A 25,010-nucleotide genomic window follows, 5' to 3' on the forward strand; every position below is an offset into this window, starting at 1 on the left:
TGGAGGGGTCTTGGGGAGAGTTCAGGGAAGCCACTGCATTTCTTCCACCATCTTGGCCCCGCCCCTTGTCCTTTGAAATTTTTACCACCCTGGTATAGGCCCTTATCACCTCATTACAGAACTATTTCACAATTGCCTGCTGGTGGGATTGAATACCTCTGCTCTCCCTACTCTATTCCATCCTCCACTCAGATACAAAGTGATCTTCTATAGATCTGAATATATCACCCTCTCCCCAACTTAATAAAGTGACTATTACCTCCAAGATCAAATATAAAATTCTCTATCCACTATAACCTGAGCCCCCTCCTTTTTCAGTCTTCTTATACTCTACTCAGCTCACATACTCTGTGAGCCAGATGTCTGGAATGACCTTGCTCCTTACCTCTGCCTTCTGGCATCCCTGGTTTCCTTCAAATCTTAGCTAAAATCCCATCTGCAAGAAGTGTTTCCCTGAAATTTTTTTTTGGGGGGGTTGATGCTAGTACCTTCCCTTTCAAAGTACATCCAATTTATCCTGTACAGTATATATCTTTTGCATTCATAATTGTTTACATGCTGTCTCCCTCATTAGAATGTGAGCTTCTTGAAGGCAGAGACCATGCTTTTTATTTTCTTTTAGTGCTCAGAAAGTAGTACCATGCTTGTTACATAATAGGTACTTAATAAATGTTTGCTGACTAACCTGAATCCAAGTTCAGTGCTATTCAAATCTGACTAAATCCATGACTTCCTAGACCAGTTTTCTACCTCTATCTCAGTGACCTCGAATTGGCAATATTTTAAACTTTGCTCCATTCTTCTACAATTCCTGAGTTCCTCTACAAGAACCCCCATTGGACCAACCATAGTCATGGGAAGTCAGGCTCAGCCTTGGACTCCCCAGACTACTTCTTTTTGCCCTCCCCAATCATTTAGCTTCCTTTTATGTGTTGCCTTGTCCTACTTGAATATAAGATCCCTGAGGAGAGGGATTACTTTTCTTTTTGTTTATATTTGGATTTTCAGTGCATTTGTGTTTCCTTTGCTTGGAAAACTGCTTGGCACAAAATAAGCATTTAACAAATGTTTTACATATTTGTCTTTCCAGTGTTTCATTCTGCCTCCTATTTTGAGCTGTACAACTTTGCTATTTCCTCTTTTCTTTGTTCTTTACTGTAAGTCTTGCTCTCAATATTCAGTAATGTTTCTGACTTAGTACTTCCACTCTCATTTCCTGCTGCTCTATCATCTTTCCTATTTATTACCAATCTTTACAAACAGAGCTCAATAGCCTTCACAGCAGGCCTCTGCCTCATTAGGCTCAGGACCTTCATTTCTCACCTGACTGCATTTCTTTGGATTTCTCCATCATCTCTTTCCTCTCCCATCTGCCCTAAGTCCCCTGCCAGTTGCCTTCCCTTCCCCTCCAAATCAGCCCCTTTTCAGCTTCCTTTTGTGTGTTGTCTTCCTTCATTAGAACATAAACTCCTTGAGGGCAGGGACTAAGTTTCTCTTTCATCCTTCTATCCCAAGAGGTTGATACAATGCCTAGCACATATTATGTGCTTAATAAAGGCTTACTGACTGATTTCATTTACATACAGACACACACACACACACACGTATATATACACATATATATGTGTGTCTCCATATATATATTTCTAAGATGTGTATGTTTTAAATGATGTGTACTGCCTTTAATTCCTTTTGAAAGATAAGGCACATAATACATTATAAATCAACAGAAAAATAAATTTAAAGTTAGCAACTGCATAATGGATGGGCATTGAGACTTGTAAGACTGACATCAAATTAATTTGACTTATTAGGTATCACTGGCTTGGCCATATTTGCAGTATTCTTTTTTGACTAAAGGAACTTAGACTATTGACAGATCAGCTGGCAGGTTACAAGAAACTTTGTCATTCATAGCACACCTCAGTCAGTTTAGGCCTGCATGTGGGGGAATTTATTCAAGGATTTACTGCCCAGAAAGTATGGGGAACAATTGCTCTTTCTGTACACATATGGGTTATTTTTTTTTTTTTTTGCTTTTTCTGCTTATCCCAGTTTTAGATTTGAACTATGGATTATTTTCTCTCCTTGTGTAGCTCTCCAAAGGAGATGATGTCAGCCTTTTCCTTTTCCTTTTAAAATCCATATGAAAGGTCTCTGAAATGTTCTTTTGAATCGAGGAATATGGACTTTCTAAATGATCAGTCCACATCAAACCTGTGTGTTCATTTCTTCCTGAAAGTAGATGTGTTGTCTTTGACATCAGAAATGGGCTTGATCAGTAAGCAGGCCAGACATAGTTGCCATTGATTTTTCATTTTTGTCAAAGACATGAATTACTTTTAGAAGAAAAGGGGAAAATCTACTTGTAGAAATCCATAAATCCAGTGACCATACTTTCTATACTAAAAATCAAGACATAGGGTGCGACAAAGGAAGTTTAAAAAGCTTTTTTAAAATATATTTTTTTACATTTGTGATGCACATTTTCTGAGCTAATGAACTACCCCATGAAAGAGGTACACTTAACAGTTTTGTGTGATTATGATTATCAATTATACTTTTCTCGAAGAATCTAGATATGTGTAATTAAAGGAGCTATCTCACCATTAACCTGGGTTTCAGATATATGTGCTTCTGTAAATATGTTTGTGGTTCAAATACACCTAGAGTCAGAGATAGTGATAATGTCTGTTTGAGTTTTCCTTCTTGGCAAAGTAGAAAACAATCATTTTCAGTCACATGGTCACTCCTGTAATAAGTATCCAATTCCACATGTCTCATTGCTGCCCTAAGGGAGCCATCTGTGTCTCATACTGTAGACATATCAAGCCTACAGAGAGTAACTCTACAGCAGAGGCTTAACATAAATAAAATATGATAGAATAAGATATGTGATTGTCTTCTGGCCAGTTATAGAAGGTTTTCTAATACTGCATAGAGACCAAAGTAACGTTTTTAATAGAAAGAAAAATTAAGGAATATCAATATTTAAATGTTACATATACAGAAATATTTCCCTGGTAAGGACTTTATGAGATTAATTTTTCATTGTAATGTTTTAATGTGTTGACTTTCAGGACTCACAAGTTAAAATGTTATTTAATATGTTTACTAAAATAAAATATATACTTAGATCTTTTCAGTACAATTTAGGTGCTTTTTATAAGGTTTTGTGAGAAGTACTTACACACATACACACATATATGTCATAAACAGGTGTGTACATATGTGTGTACATATGGGTGTATGAATATATGGATGGAGAAAGAGAGAGAGAGAGCACAAGTGTATTTTATCCAGATAAACCTTTGTGCTTGCTGAGCTAAATCACACAGGTATTTCCTACAATTAACAAGTTGTATTCCAAAAGTCATTCAAGTCATTGTAATTTAGTCATGAAAATCTCAAAATACATTTTCTAATAGAAAATGATAGTTTCATAAATAGGCCACAAAATTCAACCTAATCAGCAACACAAATGAAATTGATTTGTATTTTATCTTTGCTCATCTCGTTTGTCCTACAATTTGTTTAATACTTTCCCCTTTGTCCCTTCTTCCAATGTTTTGTTGTAGTATGGGAACCAAACCAATGTTTGTCATTTTTTCTTAAAGGGAAAATTTACTGCATGGCATGTGTTGAAAGGGGGATATAGGACAAACAGAATGCTTGTATCCCTTGCTAAAACTTTGATTGACACTGATAATTATGTTCATTGTAAAAAAGGGATACAGAAAGAAAGGTCCAGCTAGCTCACATTTTAGGCATGTTGATAACTGGTTGTTTAGTGGATAGCCTGAAGAGACTGTATAAATGAATGAATATTTTTTTTCTTGGGGGCTCACGAGGAACACTTTTCACTGGTGCCATAGCCTGAGTTAGTCATTCACATTTATAGATTTTGATAAAACAGGTACTTATAAACTGAAGTAAATATGAATGGATAGGAAGTAGAAAAAGGAAGGGCACGAATAGCAATCAAAACAGATGGCATTAGTGTGAGAAAAACCAATGCATATTTTGGGGACATTTTAAGAGCCTCAAACATTGTTGAATTAATCTCACAATGTTTATCAAATCATATCTCTTCTTTCTACTCACGTGGCCACCACTTCATCTCTTTTCTCTTGAACTAATGGAGTGGTATCTTAATTCGCCACCCTGCTACATCTCTCTCCAATCCAATTTATTCTCCACATAGCCACCAAAGTAATATAAAACAAACAGGTGACCACATAACTCTTCTTATTCAATAAACCTCAATGGCTCCCTATTATCTCTGGAACAAAACATAAATGTTTGGCATTTAAAGCTCTTTACAACCTGACACCTGTCTACCTTTCCAATTTTCTTTTATATCACTCCCCTACATGAACTCTCTAATTCAATCACTCTGCCTTTACTTGAAGTTCCATATCTATCTATTAATGTACCTATCTATCTATCTATCTATCTATCTATCTATCCATCCATCCATCCATCCATCCATCCATCCATCTATCTAAGCATTCCACTTCCTGCATTCATACTATTCTTTCTGTTCACCTTTTCTGGAAATCTCTCCTTTTAAAATCTGCCTCTTAGAATCCCTGACTTTCATTAATATAGTCCAAATATTACCTCATCAATGGTACTTTTCTCAAAGGATGTAATTAGAGGAGTTAGCTCATCATTAACCTGAGACTCAGATAAAGGTACCTCTGTAAACTAAGTTTGTGGTTGAAATATATTAAGGGTTAGAGATAGCAATAATGTCTGTTTGGTTTTTCATTTTTGATACAGTGGAAAGCAATCACTTCTAGCCCCATAGTCACACTTGTCATTCCTTTCCTGTTCTTTCCCCTACCAGCTGATAGTGACTTCCATTCTTATGGCTCATTCCATCTACTCTGCATTTATCTTGGAAGTACCAATACTTATAATTTGTCTCCTTAGAATGTAAGATCCTTGAAAGTATCTGTTATCCAGTAATGTATTTTAATAATTTTTAAGATACATACACATATTAATTATACAAACAAATATATGTGTGTGTATACACATATTTTGTTGTTAAGGGGTTTCAGTTGTTTGCAACTCATCATGGCACTATTTGAGGTCTTCTTGTCAAAGATACTGGAGTGGCTTGCCATTTCTTTTACTAGCTCATTTTATAGATGAGGAAATTGAGACAAACAGGGTTAAATGACTTGCCTAGGATTCATAGCTAGTAACTGTCCAGATCTACACTCAGGAAAGTTAGTCTTCAGGCCTGGCCCTCTATCTACTACACTACGTAGCTGCAGAAAGATGGATAGATAGATGATAGATAGATAGGTAGATAGATAGATAGATACACATACACACATGTACACACATATATACACACATACCTACATATACATACATGTACATACATACACACATACATATATAAACATACACATAAATTTTCATCTTGTATTAACACTCTCCATAATGAATGACTATGGGCAACCTTTTTTTAGGGTGTGAAAACTTTTGATTTCATCTGTGTGGAGAAAATTCTAATATATCATCAACTTCCATTGATGTAGTTTGTCAGCTCTTTTATGACCTAACGTGTTCTTGGAAGTTCACTTGGTGCCACTGAGAAGTTAAGTCATTAGACCATGGTCACATACCCAGTATATGCCAGATGCAGTATTTGAATCTAGGTCCTGCATTTCAGATAGATAAAACACAATTTCCTTTTTCTTTGTTCTAGAATCTCCTTTTTCCAGTTTTGATTGTCATTTCCCAGTGTCTGGACAGTAAGAATTAGTGAACAAGTCTGTGTTTAATCTCTCCATATTTTTCATTACATTGAATAATATAATGATAATATGGAACCTCTCTGACTTAATGTTTTAGTTTGTCTTCATGCTTTATTTGAACAAATCTTATCTTAAAGAACACTCATTTAATATATAGCTGACATAGGATTTTTCATAGTTCACTTAATGTGGCACACAAAATTATTACTTTTGTTTTGCATTCATCCTTTAAAAAGTATAGAAGTATATCTCCTTTAGTTCCTGTTTGGGCAAGTTATACATATTTAATTCTTTTTAATACTTTTTTCATAGACTGTTTAATTTGGTACTTTTGTTATTTATCTTGTTTTTCTGTGACTCATATTCATGCTTTCCATATTTTTTCACAATGAAGTAGCTCAGAAGTTAGTTAATACAATCGTCGTTAGATTTATAACTTTTTCTTTTACTTTTTTTGCCTATGCTATTCAATATTTTACTTTTCTCACAGTGCTACCCAATTTTTATCTTATCCTTCCTCAATTATTCATTATCTTCTTGTTATAATAAAACTATAATAAAACTTATTAAATATATTATGGTTGTCTTTCCGCAACAGGCATATATTTCCAATAACTGACTGCTTCTAATGGATTTCAGCTTGTATTTAAGCCTAGAAGTTTTAGGTAAGAAAATATACCATTTTTTTATAGAGAACACAATAGACATCTAATTATTAGAATAATTTTGTGAATAAAAGAAAAAAGTCTAGGGAATAATGAAAGGTAACTAAGAGTGATTATGGTGAGAGGAATAACAATAAGAGAGAAAGAGGAAAAAAAAGTAGTAGGGAAAAACAAGGGCAAGAATTTATAATGGAGAAATATAAGAAACATTTCCATCAAACATAGGTGCAAAAGATGGATGTCTACCTTCACCAGTATTCTATGATATATTCTAGGAATTTCTATTAAATTTAAAATGATGAGATCAAAACATCATTATTTGTAGATGGCACATAAGAATGCATATAAAAATACAAGTGAATCAGCCAAAAAAAATAATGGAGAAAATAAATAAGTTCATCAAGTTCAGGATGTACCAGATTAACCAACAAAACTTTGGTGTCATTATTAAATATCTCAATGGAAAAATAATGACTTGGAAAGTAGATTGAGAGATAACTTAAAAATTATTGGATTGCCTGAGAGTCATCATAAATGAAAGAGGCTAGACATGGTATTTCAAGAAATGATAAAGGAAAACTGTCCCAATATCCTAAAAACAGTGTGTAAAATAGAAATTGAAAGAAAGCATCAATCTCCTTCTGAAAAAGATCCCCAAATGAAAACACCCAGAAATACTGTAGCAAAATTCCAATGCTAACTGGTCAAAGAGAAATACTACAAGCAGGCAGAAAGAAACCATTCAAATATCATGAAACTACAATCAGGATTACAAAAAATTTAGTAAATACCATTTTAAATGAGGGGATGACTTAGAATATAATAATTTGGAAGGAAAGGGAAAAATTAAGTTATAAAGTAAATATTAAGCTATATAGCAAAATTGAATCAAGGGAAATGGACAAAAATGAATATAAAATTTACTTTCAAACCCAAACTCAAGAGAAGTATAAAATGTAAACATGAAATTTAAATAATAAGGAACTCAATAGGGTTAAATTGCTTATGCTCCTATAAAGGAAGATGATACAGGTAATAACTAAAAAATTTATCATTATTAGGGCAATTAGTAGGACTCAACATAGACTGAGGGTACAGTTGTGAGTTGATTATATTGGCATGATCTCAAAAAAATGAAGAAGTGAGACAAATGGATGCATTAGAAGAGGGAAGATAAATGAAGAATGAAGAAATTTATCTTACATAAAAATAGTGATTAAAGGAAGGGTTTTTATAGTAGAAGGAAAATGGAGGCAGCAAAGCAGGCAATGCTTGAATCTCACTCTCACCAGAACTGGTTCAAAGAGAGAAGAATACACACACACACACACACACACACACACACACACACACTCAGCTGGATATAGTAATCTCTCATACCCAAAACGAAGTAGGTTGGAAAGAGGGGAAAATGTGGGATATGATAAAAGGGAGGGTGGATTAAGGAAAGTACTAGTCAGAAGTAAAACAGACTTTTGATGAGGGACAGGGCAAAAAGAAAGGGAGAAGGATAAATGGAAGAAAATAGATTGGAGAGAAATCCACAATCATAAACAATAAGTATGAAAATGAATGGAATGAATTCACTTGAAAACCTGAAGTGAATAGCAGAATGTTTAGATCAACATCCAACAATATGTCATTTACAATAAACATGAAACAAAGAGATACACAAGGAGTTAAAATAAAGGGCTGGATTAGAATCTATATGCTTCCAATCTCCTTAGCTCTGCTCAGTTGCACTTGGCCAAGTATGGTGTGACTGTCATACACAGGAGAAAGAACAAGAATTCCCTTGGACAACAGCTTGACCTGCAGTGGCCTTACTGTTCCTTATAGGATTTGACAACTGAAAAAAAAAAAGAATCTATATGCTTCACCTCAAGTAAAAAAGGCAGATAGCAATCTTAGCCAAGCAAAATCAAAACCAAAAGTAGACCTAATTAAAAGGGACAAGCAGGGACACTACATGTTGTTAAACAGTACAATAGAAAATGAAATATTAGTCCCAAGGAAATATCCACCCAATGCCAGAGCATCCAAATTATTAAAGGAAAAGTTAAATGAGTTATAGGAGGAAATAGATAGTAAAACTACACAGTACTAGTGGGGGGACCCCAACTTTTCTCTCTCAGAACTAAAGAAATATGGCCAGAATATAAATAAGAAAGAAGTTAAAGAGTTGAATATAATTTTAGAAAAGGTAGATGTGATAGACCTCTGGAGAAAACTGAATGAGAATAGAAGGGAGAACAGCTTTTTTCTCAGTTGAAAATGACACTTTCATAAAAATTGACTATATATTAGAGCATAAACATCCTACAAACAAATTAATCAAAGGTTTGTCTATTTTTTTTCATTCAAAATGCCAGCATATTTGGAAAACTACACAGTGGCCTCTTGGTTGGAAATGTTTAGTTTATGTCTCAATCCCAAAGAAGGGCAATACCAAAGAATGTTCAAATTTCCAAACAATTTTGCTCATTTCACATGCTAGCAAGATTCTGTAAGCAAAGCTTTAGCAGTATATGAACTGAGAATTACCAGAAGTACAGGCTGGTTTTGGAAGATACAGAGGAACTGAAAACTAATCTGCCAACATTTTTCAGATCATGGAGAAAGATAGTTGTAGAAAAAAACACATTTACTTCCATTTTATTAATTACACCAAACCCTTTGACTGAGGATCACAAGAAAATATAGCAAATCCTCAAAGAGATGGGAGTACCAGATTATCTTACTTGTCTCTTGATCGACCTGAGTGTGGCTCAGGGAGCAATAGTTAAAACTGAACATGGAACAACTGATTGATTTAAGACTGGGAAAGGAGCAGGACAAGGCTATATAGTGTCACCTTATTAATTTAACTTATATGCAGAGTACATCATGTGAAATGCCAGTGTGGATGAATGAAAAACCAGAATTAAGATTGCTGGGAGAAATATCTATGAGCTCAGAATGCAGATTATATACTTTGATGGCAGAAAGTGACAAATTAAGAATTCTCCTGATGAGGGTGAAATAGAGTGTAAAAGCTGGTTTGAAGCTTAACATTGAACTGGTCCCATTACTTCCTGACAAATAGAGGGAGAAGAAATGGAAGTAGTGTCAATATTTTCTATTCTTGGGCTCAAAGATCACTGCAGGCAGTGACTGCAGCCATGAAATTAAAAGATGCTTGTTCTTTGCAGGAAAAGTTATGGCAAATCTGAACAGCATAGTAAAAAGCAGAGACATCATAGTTCTGTATAGTCAAAGCTATGTTTTTTCCAGTGGTAATGTATGGATCTGAGAGTTGGAATATAAGGAAAGCTAAGAACTGCAAAATTGATGCTTTGGAATTGTGGTGCTGGAGAAAACTATTGAGTCCTTTGGATAGAAGGAAGATCAAATCAGTCAATGCTTAAAGAAACTAATTTGAACTATTCCTTGGAAAGACAAATATTAAAGCTGAAGTTTAAATATTTTGTCCATATAATGAGAAGACAGGGCTAATTGGGAAATATACTGATGTTGAGAAAAACTCAAAGCAAAGGGAGAAGGGGATGACAGAGTATGAGATAGATGGATAGTGTCATGGCAACAATGAGCATGAGTTTGGACAGATTTTGGGAGATAGTGGAGGATAGAAAGACCTTGTATGCATGGTCCCTGTGGTCATGAAGAGTCAGACATGACTGAAAAACAACCACAGCAAAAGAACAAACTAGAAATCCCCAAAGAAATAACAAACTGGAAATTCTGAAAACCAAAGGAGAAATTAATAAGATTGAAAGTTTTTAAAAATGAACTTATAAAACTAGCATCTGGTTTTATGAAAAAATCCATCCAATAAAACAGATTAAACCATTGTTTAATTTGATAAGAAAAATAAGAAAGCCAAATTAGTAGCATGAAAATAAAAGGGTCAAGGTAAAATTAAAACAATTTTTAAAAGTTATTTTGCCCAATTATATGCCGGTATAACTGACAATATAAATGAAATGGATGGATATTTACAAAGATATAAATTGCCAGATTAAAAAAAGAAATAGAATCCTTAAATAACCCTGTCTTAGAAAAAGAAATTGACCATGCCATAAAAGAGCTCCCCAGGAACAGATGGATTTACAAGGAAATTCTATCTCACATTTAAAGAATAATTCATCTCGATACTATATAAATATTTGAAAAAATAGGTATAGAAGGAATTCTATCAAATTTCTTCTCTGGTTTTGATATCTAAAACAGAAAGAAAACTTTAGGCGAATTTAACTAATGGCCATTGAGTTACAAATTTTAAATAAAATACAGGAGATTATAAAAGTCATATACTCTGAGCAAAGAATTGGAAAATTAAGGGGATGTCCATCAATTGGGGAATAGCTGAACAAGTTGCGGTATATTAATGTAATACAATACTCTTTGCTATAAGAAATGATGAGTATGCGGATTTCAGAAAAACCTGGAAAGACTGAAGTGGACTGATGCTGAGCAAAGTTAACAGAACCAGGAGAATATTATATATAGTAACAGCAACATTGTGTGATGATCAACTCTGATGGACTTAGCTTTTCTCAGCAATACAACACTCTAAGAAAATTACAAAGGACCCATGATGGAAAATGCTCTCCACATCCAGAAAAAAAGAACTGTGGAATCTGAATGCATATTGAACTATATTGTTTCTGTTTGTTTTTTTTTTTTTTTGCTTTTTAAAAACTTTTTGAGGTTTTTCCCTTTTATTCTGATTCTTCTTTTACAACATGACTAATGCAGAAATATGTTTAATTTGATTGTACATATATAACCTATATAAGATTGCTTTCTGTCTCGGGGATAGAGGAGGGAAGGGAAAGAGAGAAATTTGGAACTTAAAATCATATAAAAACAAATGTTGAAAACTATCTTGACATGTAACTGGAAAAACACTTAAAAAATTTTTTTTTTTACAAAAGTCATATACTCTGTCTAGAGTGGATTTATACCAGTAATACAGAGCTGTTTAAATATTATAAAATTATGAGCATAATTGGCCACTTCAATAAGAAAAATAACAAAAATTATATGATTATCACAATAGATTCAGAAAAAGCTTTTGACAAAATACAACACATATTCTTATTAAAAACATTAGAAATCATGAGGATAAATGGAACCTTTCTTAAAATTATAATTTTTATTTACCTAAAACAAAGAGAAAACGTAATCTGTAAAAGGATAAGCTAGATGCCTTCTGAATAATATCAGGGGTGAGGTAAGGATGCCCATTATCACCAATATTACTCAATATTGTGTTAGAAATGCTAACCATAGCTATGACACAGGGAAAAGAAATTGAAGGAATAAAAATAAGGAAACAAAAAATAAGGAAATTTTAAAAATCACTCTTTGCATATGATATGATGGGATGCTTCGAGAACTCTAGAGAATCAATTTAAAAAACTAGTTGAAAGAATTTTCTATATATTGCCAACAAAATACAACAGGAAGAAATAGGAGAAATTCCATTTAGCATAAATGCAGACATTATAAAATACATGGGAGTCTACCTGCCGAGAAGAATCCAAGGACTATATGTACAAAATTACAAAATACTTTCCATATAAATAAAGACAGAGATCAACGACTGGAGAAATATTAATTTTTCATTGGTAGGAATAAAAAATTACAATCTTACCTAAATTAATTTATTTGTTAATTACCATACCAAACTATCAAATAATTATTTTATGGAGCTAGAGAATTTTTTAAAAATCATCTGGAAGATCAAAGGGTCAAGAATACCAAGGGAATCAATGAAAAGAGGTGAAGGAGAATGGTCTAGCAGTACCAGACTATAAATTTTATTACAAAATGGTAATCATCAAAACAATCTGTTAATGGCTAAGAAACAGAATGGTGAAGCAGTGGAATAGATTAGGTACATAATACACAGTAGTAAGTGACCATAGTGATCTGGTGTTTGATAAACACAAATATATAAGCTTTGTGGAATGGTGGGGGTAAGAGAAGTCACCATTTGTGAATAGCTGGGAAAACTAGAAATAAATTTGGCAGAAACTAGGTATAGATAAACATTTCACATGGCATATCATAATAAGGTAAAAATGGGTAAATGATTTAGACATAAAGGACCATATTATGAATAAAATAAGGGACCATAGAAAAGTGTAGCTGTCAAATGTATACATAAGAAATGAATTTTTTAATCAAATAAGAGATAGAGAGGATTATGGCAAGTGTGATGAAATAATAGGATTTAGCAGACACTCAAAGACCCACCTGGAGATTAATCTATACTGATTGAATCAAGTGAAAGTGATTGACTGCTAATTAAGCCTACTTCAAGTTAATTGGATTGTAATCACACCTGGCTATCCCTTAAGAAGGTATTGTTCTCAGAAACTAGACTGTGAACTTAACTTGAGACCACCTTCAAAGACAATGGATTTGGATGACGCCAACCAGTCACCTTAAAGCAGTGTGTAAGGACCGCCTCTGTTCCAGATGTATAAAAAAGCTTCCACAAACAGCTTTCGAAGGGTGTTCCTGATTAAAGCATTCTCGTGGAGGAGGACTTCAGGAAGAACCCAACCAGGCTGGAACTCTAGGCTAGACTGGAGCTGAAGCTTCTGATTTAAGGCAACCACAATTTAGATTTTAAACATCACACAAGCAAAAGAATTTTATTTAAATGAAATTAAAAGACTTTTGCACAAATAAAACAAAATTAGAAGGAAAATAGAAAACAGGAAAATTTTAGAGCAATTTTTTTTATAAAGGCCTCATTTCTCAATGCATAAGTAACAGCCAGATGTACATATATAGGTATATATTTATATGTACATACATACATGCATGCATGCATACAGAGAGAGAAAGAGAGAGAGAGAGAGAGAGAGACAGAGAGAGAAAGTATAATTCCTAGTTGATAAATGGTTAAAGGATAAGACTAGGTAGTTTTTAGAATAAATCAAAGCCATCAATAGTAATGTGAAATATGTTTCACATCTATTGATCAGAGAAATGCAAATTAAAATAGCTTTGAGATATCACTTCAGACCTATCAGATTGGCTACCATGACAGAAAAGGAAAATAATAAGGGCTGGAGGGGATACAGGGAAAAAAGGAACACTAATGCACTGTTAGTAGAGTTATGAGCTGGTCCAATTATTTTGGAGAAGAATTTAGGGCTATTCCCAAAAGATTATAAAACTGCACACCTTTTGACCCAGCAATACTTCTACTAGGTCTGCATACCAAAGAGATCAACGAAAAGGGAAAATAAATTATATGTTTAAAAAACTTACAGAACTCTTTCTTGTGGAAGCAAAGAATTAGAAACTGAGGGGATGTCCATCAATTGGGGAATAGCTCAATAAGTTGTGTTATATTATAGTAATAGAATTCTATTGTGCTATAAGAAATGATGAGTGAAGTAGTTTCAGAAATACCTGGGAAGACATATGACAAATTGAAGGGAGAAGAACCAGGAGAACATTGTACACAGTAACAGTAATATTATAATGATGATTATCTGTGGAAGACTTAGCTACTTTGATCAAGACAATGATTCAAAACAATTTCAAAGGATCCATGATGAAAAATGCTATCCATTTCTAGAGAGAAAATTGATGAACATGGAATGCAAATTGAAGCATACTCCCCCCCATATTTACAGGGTTTTTTGGTTTTAATTTTTTCAATATAATTAATATGGAGATATTTTGCATGACTTCCTATGTATAATTGATATCATATTGGTTGCCTTCTCAATTGGTGAGTGAGAGATGAGGTAAGTAAAAAGATAAATGTTAAAAGTAAATAGATAAAAAGGAGAGTTAAAAAATGAAATGTCAGTATACTTGAGGAAATTGTTTAACAATTTGGCACAGAATATATCTAGATGATTATTTTACATAATATATACCACTGAATTTCAGCTCAATATTAGGGGAAAAGTTTAAAAAATAGAAGAAAATGGGATGGAAATATAGTCATTTATTTATTAAAATCATACAGATGAACAATTTTAAATGTTAAAAAAGCAGGTAATATTAGGTAAATATGATCACTATATCAAAAAGTTATAATAAAACAGCAAATAGTTATGATTTAACAGCTTGACATATAAAAGGAATTGTTTAAAGTTTACAAGCTAACCTTTAATACATAATTGAAAGATTATTTTTTAAAATTAGGAAATTCAGTTAATCTGCACTTTTGAAAAGCTCAAACAACAATAATTATAAGAGATTCAAAGCAACTTTGAGGCCCAATTTTACTCCCCCAAATTTGGCATATCTTAAAAATAACAAAACAATGATTGGGATTGGGGATAAAAAGGATATACAGTCATTGCTGAATTATAATAACAAAGAATCTTTTGAAAGCAATCATTTACCTATTCAATAAACTTTAAAATATACAAAAATTGGGGTAGCTAGGTGGTGCAGTGGATAGAGCACTGGCCCTGGATTCAGGAGGACCTGAGTTCAAATCCGACCTCAGACACTTAACACTAGCTGTGTGACCCTAGGCAAGTCATTTAACCCCAAATGCCTCAGCAAAAAAAAAAAAAAAACCTAAAATTATATTATTCAAAATATGTTCTTCGTGTATTATAAAATAAACCAATGAACTGTCTATTCAAATATTTTCATAGAATAATTATTTTGTAATATCAAAAAAAACATCCTAGGATCAATCTAACCATCCCAAAATAGAGGAAAAAAATAAATCAAGATATATTCATGTAGCAGAATTTTATGATTAAAGATAGAAAAATATGAAAAAAATTAACATTAGGAATGACATGTATTCTAGAAGCTTGCAACCTAAAAAAGGAAAGGACAAGCATAGAAATAAGTACTATACATGGTATAGTGAATCAAGTGTGAAAAAGAGAACCAAGGAAGATGATAAGAGAAATTTGAAGTATAAGAGATGATCTTCATCTTGGCAGGGGTGAGGGTATGTCATGGAAGGCATGGAAGAGATTATATCTAAACTGTACCTTGTAAGATCCAAATTTAATATGGGGAGAGTTAATTGGATGGCTCACTGTAATATTGGGGTTCAGAAAATAATGAGAGACCTATAGGTCAAAAGTTTCCTCCCTTCCAAACTGCCTTTTTTAGTTTTTTCTCCCAGGCTAATAAGAAAGGAGATTAACAGCCTCTTTTCCACAAACAAATCAGGTTTTATTAATGGTAATAAAATGTACAACAAAGGTGAAGTTAATAAAGCCAGGGTCAAGGGAATAGGGGAAGAGAAAAATGGATAAGCATCCTGGCTCTAGCAAAGACTGACTCAATACCCAAACTTGCTTCCAGCTCAGCTAATTCAAAGACCTGGCTTTGTTTCTATTAACTCACTGTCTGGGGTCCATAGTTTCTATGGGAGTCAGCTGTGCAGCCCCTCTCCAGTCTACTCTCAGCAGCTCACCAACAGGAAAGAGAGCATGTTCCCTTTTCTACTTTTTCTCTCCCTCTGCCAAAAGGGAAGCCCTTCAAGTTGCATGGCTGAGAGTGGTCCCCCTGCTGAAGTCAGAAGTATAAGTCACTCAGGGCAGGCCAGCTGTGGCCTATATCTAATCATTCCCAAGTAGGTACTTAGTTTCTCATTCTCACCCAATTCAAACAATACTAAATCAATCAACCTTAAAGTAGGAAGATACTTCAAGAAAACTTAGATAAGGTGTTTGAGAGTCCATTTTAGTCATAGGGACATGACTTTAGCAAGAGACAAGACAGGGTAGGACACAAAGTAACCTCAAAGTACTGGAAATAATATAGTTTGACTGAAATATGGAAAATATGAAGGGATATTGTATGAAGGAAGGCAAAATGGATTGGATCAAAATAGATTGTGTAGGGTCTTGATATCCAGTGTTAGGAGTTTATACTTTATACAAAAAGGAATGAGAAGCCTTTGTTATTTTTTCCCCTAAGTTAATAAGTGACATAATGGTATTAAGAAGTTTATTTAAATAGTGAGGTAAAGCACAGATTTTAGAATGGAGGCACAGACGTGAGTAAGAAAACTATACAATAGCTTCATAGTCTAAGAAGAGATGAAACCATGAACTAGGGTGATGGCAGTGGCAATGGAAAGGAGGAATTTGTGAGATATATCATAGAAATAAAACCAGAAATTTTCAACTGAATTAAAATATGAGATGATGGGAAAGGAAGTCAAATCTGACTTCATATGTTATTCCAGAACTCTGATCTTGGATAAGTGGAAAGGTGTCTGTGCTATTAACAAACATAAAGAAATTATAGGGAAGAGAAGACGTGATAGGGAGAAGAGATAATGAGTTCTGTTTTAAAGATGTTGAATTTTTAAGGTCCTGGCTTCAGGTATTGAAAACAGAGCAATAATAATGACACTTCACTTTTTTATAGCACTTTAATATTTGCATAGAGATTTACATGTTAATGTCATTTGATCCTCACAAGAACCCTATGAAAGAGGGGTTATCCATATCTCCATTTAAAAGAAGAGGAATTTGAGGCTAGATGAGATTAGGTGGCTTGCCTAAGAGTACATAGTAAGTATCTGAGGCATTATGTGAACTTCTGTTTTCTGGCTCCAATTCCAATGCTCCTCTTTAACATCAACAGAGCTCTGAAAGAGATGGGGAAGGAGGTGGAGTTGTGGATTTGGAAATCAACTGCATTGTGTTGATGAGTAAAGCTATAGGGAAAATCTCTAAGGGAGAGGACATACAAAGACAAGAGTGCTCCAGACAGAATCTTGAAGAATCTATATCAACAGCATGTGAGCTTGGAAGATATGTAGAATGGAAAGAGAAGCAGTTGAGGATTAGGGATACCTCAGCCTGAGTTTCAGTTCTGTAACTAACTAGTTTTTGTGACTATAGACAAATTCCTTGGCTTCTCTGAGCCTCAATACCTCCTTCATAAAATAAACTGTATAGTTTGTAAGAATCCTTTTTGCCAGGGGTGGCTAGGTGGTGCAGTGGATAAAGCACTGGCCCTGGATTCAGGAGGACCTGACTTCAAATCCAGCCTCAGACACTTGACACTTACTAGCTATGTGACCCTGGGCAAGTCACTTAACCCCCATTGCCTCACACAAAAAACCCAACCAAAACAAAAGAATCCTTTTTGCCAGGAGTGTATAGGTAAATGCTTTATAACAGTCTCTTTGGGGAAAAAAGATGTATGCACACACACTTTTAAGATAATTTTGAATTGTTAACATTTACTTCAGTCTAGACTATCAACAAAACACCCAAATTAAATCCTGATTTATAACTGACTTCTGAGATGGAAATGCTCACATTGAAATTTTAACAATTTGCCAAATCAGTTAGAATTGGCCTTAGCACACCCTTGCCTTGAGCTCAAAGAATTTTTACATGAGGAAAAGTGATAGCTTACTGCTAATTAAATGACTAGTTATTGTGGGGGGTTGCCATATGTAGAAGCAGTAGGAAAAAAAGGGGACATGAACAGTAAAAAGAAATGTGGCATTTGTAATGTTTAGTAGATTCATGCTATAGGATAATAATGTTCATAAAAGTTAAATGATTCCAAATGTGAGTTGTTTGAACATAAGTGGAAAGAGCTATTATATATTGAGAACACATCGTATATGTAAAACTAAAATGTAACTAAGGTTTTGTTTTGTTTTTTTTTCCCTCATGGGGCAATGGGGATTAAGTGACTTGCCCAGGGCCACACAGCTAGCAGATGTCAAGTGTCTGAGGCTGGATTTGAACTCAGGTACTCCTGAATCCAAGGCTGGTGCTTTATCCACTGAGCCACCTAGCTGCCCCTCAGGTTTTTTTAAATGTCAAGTAACTTTTTATTGAATTCAGTCAGAAATATCTCTTGGTGGAAAACAAATGCTTGATCTAATCCTCTCAAACTTTATGATAGGTCACTCTTTTCAGGATATTTCACATAACACGATTCATATAGTTTAGTTGATAGAATCTCTATTTTTTTGTAGCTAATTTTCAGTTCCTATGGTGGATGGTCCACCTCATAATGGGGCAATCCTTATTTTCAAGTTCATTGAAAATTGTCACCTGTGGAACTCTGCTTAATTATTTGCCATATGAGGGTGATGATAAATAGCTCTTTCTTTAGATGGTGCCTAAAGTGGTTAGCATCTGTTTATTTAGGTTTTTTTTTTTTAAGTGCTATACAAAAGTAAGGCACCATAATAGTAATACTTTTGTAAATGGTATCTATTCCACTTAACAAGTCTTACAGTTATTCTTGCTTAGACTTTGAAAAACAAAACACATCCTATTTCTGCTTCAGAGAACATAAATGCAGGGCAGCTCTGTTTGGGCTGAGAGCTATTTGCAGAAAGCTATTTCCATCAAGGAAGGGATTGTAGGATAGGATTGAGCAAGGATCAGATAGGGGGGGAAAAAAAACCTAGCCTATTTTTGTTCCTCCTTAGTCAGGTCTCATTGTGCTATATTTTGTTTGAAGTGATTCCAAGAATATCAGAAATGTTCAGAAATGTAAAAACATATCCTCTAACTAAATGCAAATTATTTGGGGATTATCCTTCTTGGATTTTCCTACTCTCAGCTCTCATCTCCATTACTGCAGATAATTAAAAGGGGATTGTGTCTTTTACTACTGCTCAAGTTTCAAATCATTGCCATCAAAGCATATTTTATTTTGTTTTAATTTATGACAGCAAGGAGAAAAAAGTTTTAAATATGAGACTCCCCTACCCTTTGGTAATATCATTGTAGACATTCTTTTCATTTATTATATAAATGACCTTAGTTTTAACTCCATTTTTTGGGATTGGTATTAAAATGAGAGCTTTGTCAGTATTCTCTCATAAGATAATAACATATTTATAGGATGTTTTACATTTTAAAATACCTTCTTGAGTTAGCTAGTGCAAGTATTATTGGTCTCATTTTATAAAGTAGGAATTTGAGGCTCAGAAATGTTAAAGAATTTGCCCATGTGCAAAGAATGAATAAGTGCCATATCTGGGGCTAGGCCAGGGACTGCTTCAATTTTCTCTTCTTTGAACATGTAATGATGATTGGCATATGTTTAAAGTGCTTCTGACAGTGTCTCCTCCCATGCAGGAAGCTGGAGATGCTGAATTCAGGAAAGTCATGATGAAGTATAATGGAAATACCTTGGTGAAACTTTAGCACATGTGGAGAAATTCTATAACTTGTTTTGGTGTGTTACCTACATGGTTTGGAGAAACATCTTTGATGGGATACATAGTAAGAACTGAGAGTGCCTTCAAGACACAATAGTGTGGTATTTAAATCTCACAATAGATTAACCATGTTAAACTCAAATAGAAACAGGGACCACTAAATCATATATTAAGGATCCCTGTGGGTACATATTCACTTAGAAAAGCACATAATATTATTTATGTTTTATTGGATTTTTTATTAGTTTGTTAAACATTTCCCAATTATATTTTAATTGGGTATGGGTTATACTCAGGGATTCTGTCTCTTGATGGATATCTGTTTTTCATTTACCCCCTTCTCTGGTGGTGCCAAGTGAATGATAACTTGTGGAGGGCGGTCTTAGATCTTCTCCCTCTGAGGCCAACTTGTAGCCTTGTGAAATTGGGCCTTGATCCTATAGCTCATAATTTGTTTTGCTTGTTTATTTTATGTGAAAAAGATGAATTGAAAAGTTCCAAATTTGTAAATTTTGAAAGGCAGGGGAGCAAGCCTCCAGGATTCTGTGTGTGATTCCATGACCCATTTAGTAACCAGGCCTAAACTTTATAGCCAAGGAGCAAAGAATGACCTTTGGGACCCAACCCAATTACTTATCTAGTAATTTAAATGTGAACTTGGTAGGATCAATGCAATGTAGAAAGTCTGAGCCATCTCCTGTCCCCCTGACCAAAGTAGTATAAGAGGTTGGAGGTAACTGTTTTACTTTTGTTCTTGCTATATCTTGGAAGTAAATATCCATTTGTAAAACTAATTGAGATTGAATAGTTTTATGGAACTCAAGCACTCTTTTGGTCCAATTTAAATTCAATAAATATGTATTAAGCACTTATTTTGTGCCAGACACTGGCTAAGTCCTGGATACAAAAATAAGAGAAAGGCAATCCCTTCCCTCAAGGAACTTATACTGTAATGGGAGAAGACAGTAAACAAAAGGAAACTGAAAATCAAAAGGGCATCCTGGCAGAAACCAAGCTGAGATGCTGATAGAAAACGGAAAGTTACCTGGGAAGGTATGAAAGTTCGGATCCCTCTATAAAGCAAAGGTTTGTGAAGCATTTACTGCTTCACTCTCCTGCTCCTCAATCAGAAAGAGGGGAGAGCTAACTGAAGAAGTTGACAAAGTGTTGAGTATCAAAAATGGAATCAGTCCCTGATTCCCTCTGAGGATAGAGGTAATTGGCCATTCCCTGAGAGTGAGCCCAGACTAGAGCATCCTTGTTTTATATGAACTAGGTGTGCAATGAATAGTTGTTGAATTGAACCCAGTTGTTAAATCGAATTCTAATTCCATGAAAAATGTTCTTTCTACTAAATTACACTGACCTATAGTTTGTTTTTATTTCCATCAATAATAGAAAACATTTCAAATAAATAAAACATACTTCTTTTTCACTTCCCTTTAACTGTCAGTTACATTATTTATTTTAATCCTGTAGAGCAAAGGTAGTCAAATTTCTTGTATCTGCTCTCCTCTGTCCCTCTCAATCCCTCTGACCTACTGCTATCCATTAGAGTAAAGAGTAGTAAAGGGCCAGTCCAAGGGCATAGCAAACTGGAGAATAACCTGAGGCACCATGTATTCATGAAAGCTTCACCTAAAAGATAGAAATATCCCCTTTGTAAGGCCAGCAAACATAAAAAAGCCCTGAGCATGGAGATTTTTTTTTCCTGTTCCTTCACTCCCATGTAGGAAAGCTATTATGCAGTATCTGTGGCCAGAATAATAACTAAACATGTGTCTGCTGATCCTGATAATATATTCATTTGCAAAATTTGCTGATGTGGAACATTGGCAAATGCTAATGTGTAATGAATGATACAGAGACCAAATACAAACTAGAAAGAAATGCAAGCAAATGCATGTGGACACAGGGAAAAATGTGCATATTCATGCACAAGGGGGGGGGTAGGTTAGTAGATAATGCGCACTACAAGAAAGAGTTTATGTTTGCAATCATATATGTCACAGAGAACATTTCTACATTTATTTGGTGGCCAACTAAGTAAAGGATTTAATGGGATTCCACAGCGTTGGAATCCCATTCCATGCTGGAATTATTCTATAGAATCCCCAAACTTTCTGCTGAAGGCTCAAGTTTCTCATAGGAGCAAAGTATTTGGACAGGAAACTAGCTAAAGCATAATAACCACAGTAGCACATGTGATGTATGTCTATACCAAGTTCACATTTATGTGTGTAAATCTATTATATATTTTACTACATATATTTACATTTATATTATTGGCCAAAGAAGTAACTAAAATACACATATATAAGTACACATACACATATTACTTTAAGATTTGTGAAACACTTTTCTTTCAACAAACCTATGAGGTAAGGTAATGCGAATAGTATCTATTCCCTTTTAAAGATGAAGAAGTTGAGGATCTGAGAGATTATGACATACTCCTGGACACACAGCTAATAAGTGTCAGGGGATCAGTTTTGAAACCCAGGAATAACAGTACATGATCTTAGATATTATTCATCATGAGAGAGTGTTTCATAAAGACAAAATATCAGGACAGTTTTCTTTTTTGTGGGGCAATGAGTGTTAAGTGATTAGCCCAGGGGCAAGTAAATGTCAAGTGTCTGAGGTCAAATTTGAAGGTAGGTCCTCCAGAATCCAGGGCGAATGCTTTATCCACTGAGCCATTTAGCTGCCCGACAAAATCTCTTAGATTGTGCTTAAGGGTGATATTTACTGAATACCTCCTGTGATTTGGGCAAATAAAAAAGGGTTGACTTCTCTGAAACCTTATAATCATAGAATTTTATTGCTAGAAGAGATCTTTTAGAGAATTAGTAAAACATTTATTTTATGCGCAAAACCCGAGAGACCCAAGGGTGACTTGCCCAAGGTCATACAGGGCAGAGATGAAGCTAGAACCCAGGTTTCTACTCCTAGATTTTGTTGCTGTTGTTCAGTTGTGTCTCACTCTTCATGACCCCATTTGGGGTCTTCTTGGCAAACATACTGGAGTGGTTACAGATGAGGAAACCATGAAAAACAGGGTTAAGTGTCTTCCCTAGCATCATGCAATTAGTGAGTATCTGAGGCCGGATTTGAACTTGGAAAGATAAGACTTCCTGATTCTAGGTCCTGCACTCTATCCACTGTGCTGCCTATGCCTCTTTTTCCCCCCACACAGCACTGCCCTTAAGGGGTCAATTGAAGATTGCAGATATCTTATCTTTATCACTAGGATTATTAGGATTATTCAAAAACTTTTATCTGAGCTCACATTATATGCAATTATTGCTGCTGGTCCAGTTGAGAAGGTAAAGGTCATTGCCTATATTTTATTTACAGGCAGAGAAAATATGCAGAAAGGTTAGTGATTTCTGAGCTAAATTCATAGAAATCACAGGATTTTAGAGTTGTAAAGGACCTTAGAGATTTTAGCACAGTGGAAAATATTGGGCAATGGAAATTTGATTTCAGAATAAGAGGACCTTTATTGAATTCTTGGCCCTGTCACATTATGGGTTTAACCTCAGGAAAATCATTTATCTTCACTGGGCCCTGGTTTTCTAAACTATATAAAAAGAAGTTGGATCAGATGGCCTCAAAAGTCATTTTCAGTTTTAATCTTCCCTGCCCTCATTGTCTAAGGTCAAGAAAAGGTAAAGTTTATGAGTTAGTAGTTCTAATGATCAACATTTCAATGAGAAGCTTCTCCATGCTGGCAATCTGCTCTTTCTGTCACTGAAACACCAGCTCTCTTTCTGGGACTTTTATTTAATGGGAAGTGTTTTTGAAGAAAAAAAGTATTGAGCCATTTCCTCCTCACTTGCCCTTAATCATTGACAAAAATGACTTGAGAATTTGAGTGAATTTTTTGGGGGGTGACTGAAAATGATATATGAATGTTTTAGTATTCTATTGTGCCAAAAGAAATGAAGAATTAGATGATACTAAAAAAGACATGGAAGGACTTGTATGTATTGACTCAAAGTGAATTACGGAAAGAATAATTTATAACTTCAATATCTAAAAATGAATAATTTTAAAGACTGATAAGCTGATTAAGAATGACGTGAGTAGAACCATTAGAATATACAATAATAATAACAAAATAAAGACAAACCACTTGGAAAGTTGTAAGAAATATGATCAATAAAATGTCCATCCATGATTCCAAAGGACTGATGATGAAACAATACTATCTCTTCAAAGAGAGATGATAGATTTAGAGTACAGAATAACACATACATATATGCTTATATTTGAATTTATATACTTTCAATCAGGAATTCAGAAAGACAGAAAAAGTAACACAAAGGAAGAATTACACTTTCTAAATGCTATTCTTAATGTTGAGAGTTACTATAATGATAAAAAGAAAATAAAAATAACAATATTTACATGGCATTTTAAGGTTTGTAAAGGACCTTACACATGTTACTTCATTTGATCCCCTTAGCGATACTAAGTAGTAGATGCTATTATTATTTCCTTTTCATTGATGAAAAAAGGAGGTTGAGAGAATTTACAAGGTTTGGGTAGTCACAGTAAGTCTCAAGACAGAATTGTACTTGAGGTTTATTCTGATTCCCAGTCTAGGTCTCCATTCCCTATACCACCTACCTTTTAATTTCCATTTTGCTTAATTTTTTTCATTATAATTTTCTATTATATCTCTTTTTTGTGAGTAGGACAACTTTTAAAAGACTGATTACTTAAACAGATCATTGTTCAGTGAAAAGTAAACTGAAATTCCTATAGCTTTTGGTGGAATACCTGTTGACCCATCATGATATCTCTGAATTCCCTTTGCTATATTGGTACAAGTTTTCATTAGAGGGCTTTGGCCTTTATTTAATCAGGGAATGAATAGGTAGCCAATTATTTAATTTAATCAATCAAGTTCTTTCTTGATGATAGCTGGTTAGGACCTTAGATCTTAGAGATAGGAGGGACCTTAAGGTGTCAAGATCTCTGCATCTAGGCAGGTAAGACATTAGCTACCTCTTCTTTTTTTGTTTTGTTTTGTTTTTGGGAGACAATGAGGGTTAAGTGACTTGCCCAGGGTCACACAGCTGGTAAGTGTCAAGTTTCTGAGGCCGCATTTGAACTCAGGTCCTCCTGAATCCAGGGCCAGTACTTTATCCACTGCAGCACCTAGCTGCCCCCCATTAGATACCTTTTAATGAGAAAATAGTTTAGGCCCAGAAAGATTGTGTCTTTTTCAAGGTCACACAGCTAGGAAGTGTAGAGCTGATACCAGAACTCAGCTTTCCTATATGCTACTGCAATGCTCTTTCCACTACATCAGATTACCATTCACAAAAACATAATGTGTAAGAGTGAAAAATGACTAGTTTTTCACAAATCTCTGTTCCATTTTAC

The 25,010-nt window shown here is 34.4% G+C and overlaps 1 protein-coding gene and 1 non-coding gene across 2 annotated transcripts in view; one reads left to right on the forward strand and one right to left on the reverse strand.

Moving 5' to 3' along the window:
* The window catches only part of DOK6 (docking protein 6), a 718,344-nt gene that overhangs the window by 308,701 nt on the left and 384,633 nt on the right, over positions 1-25,010 (reverse strand). The gene's annotated exons all lie outside the window — the stretch shown is intronic.
* Positions 8,160-8,293, forward strand: LOC122737767. Its single transcript, XR_006354544.1, has one exon. It is a non-coding gene; the product is annotated as a small nucleolar RNA SNORA64/SNORA10 family (small nucleolar RNA).

The sequence above is a fragment of the Dromiciops gliroides genome, chromosome 1, assembly GCF_019393635.1.
Source record: "Dromiciops gliroides isolate mDroGli1 chromosome 1, mDroGli1.pri, whole genome shotgun sequence".
Lineage (NCBI taxonomy): Eukaryota > Metazoa > Chordata > Mammalia > Microbiotheria > Microbiotheriidae > Dromiciops > Dromiciops gliroides.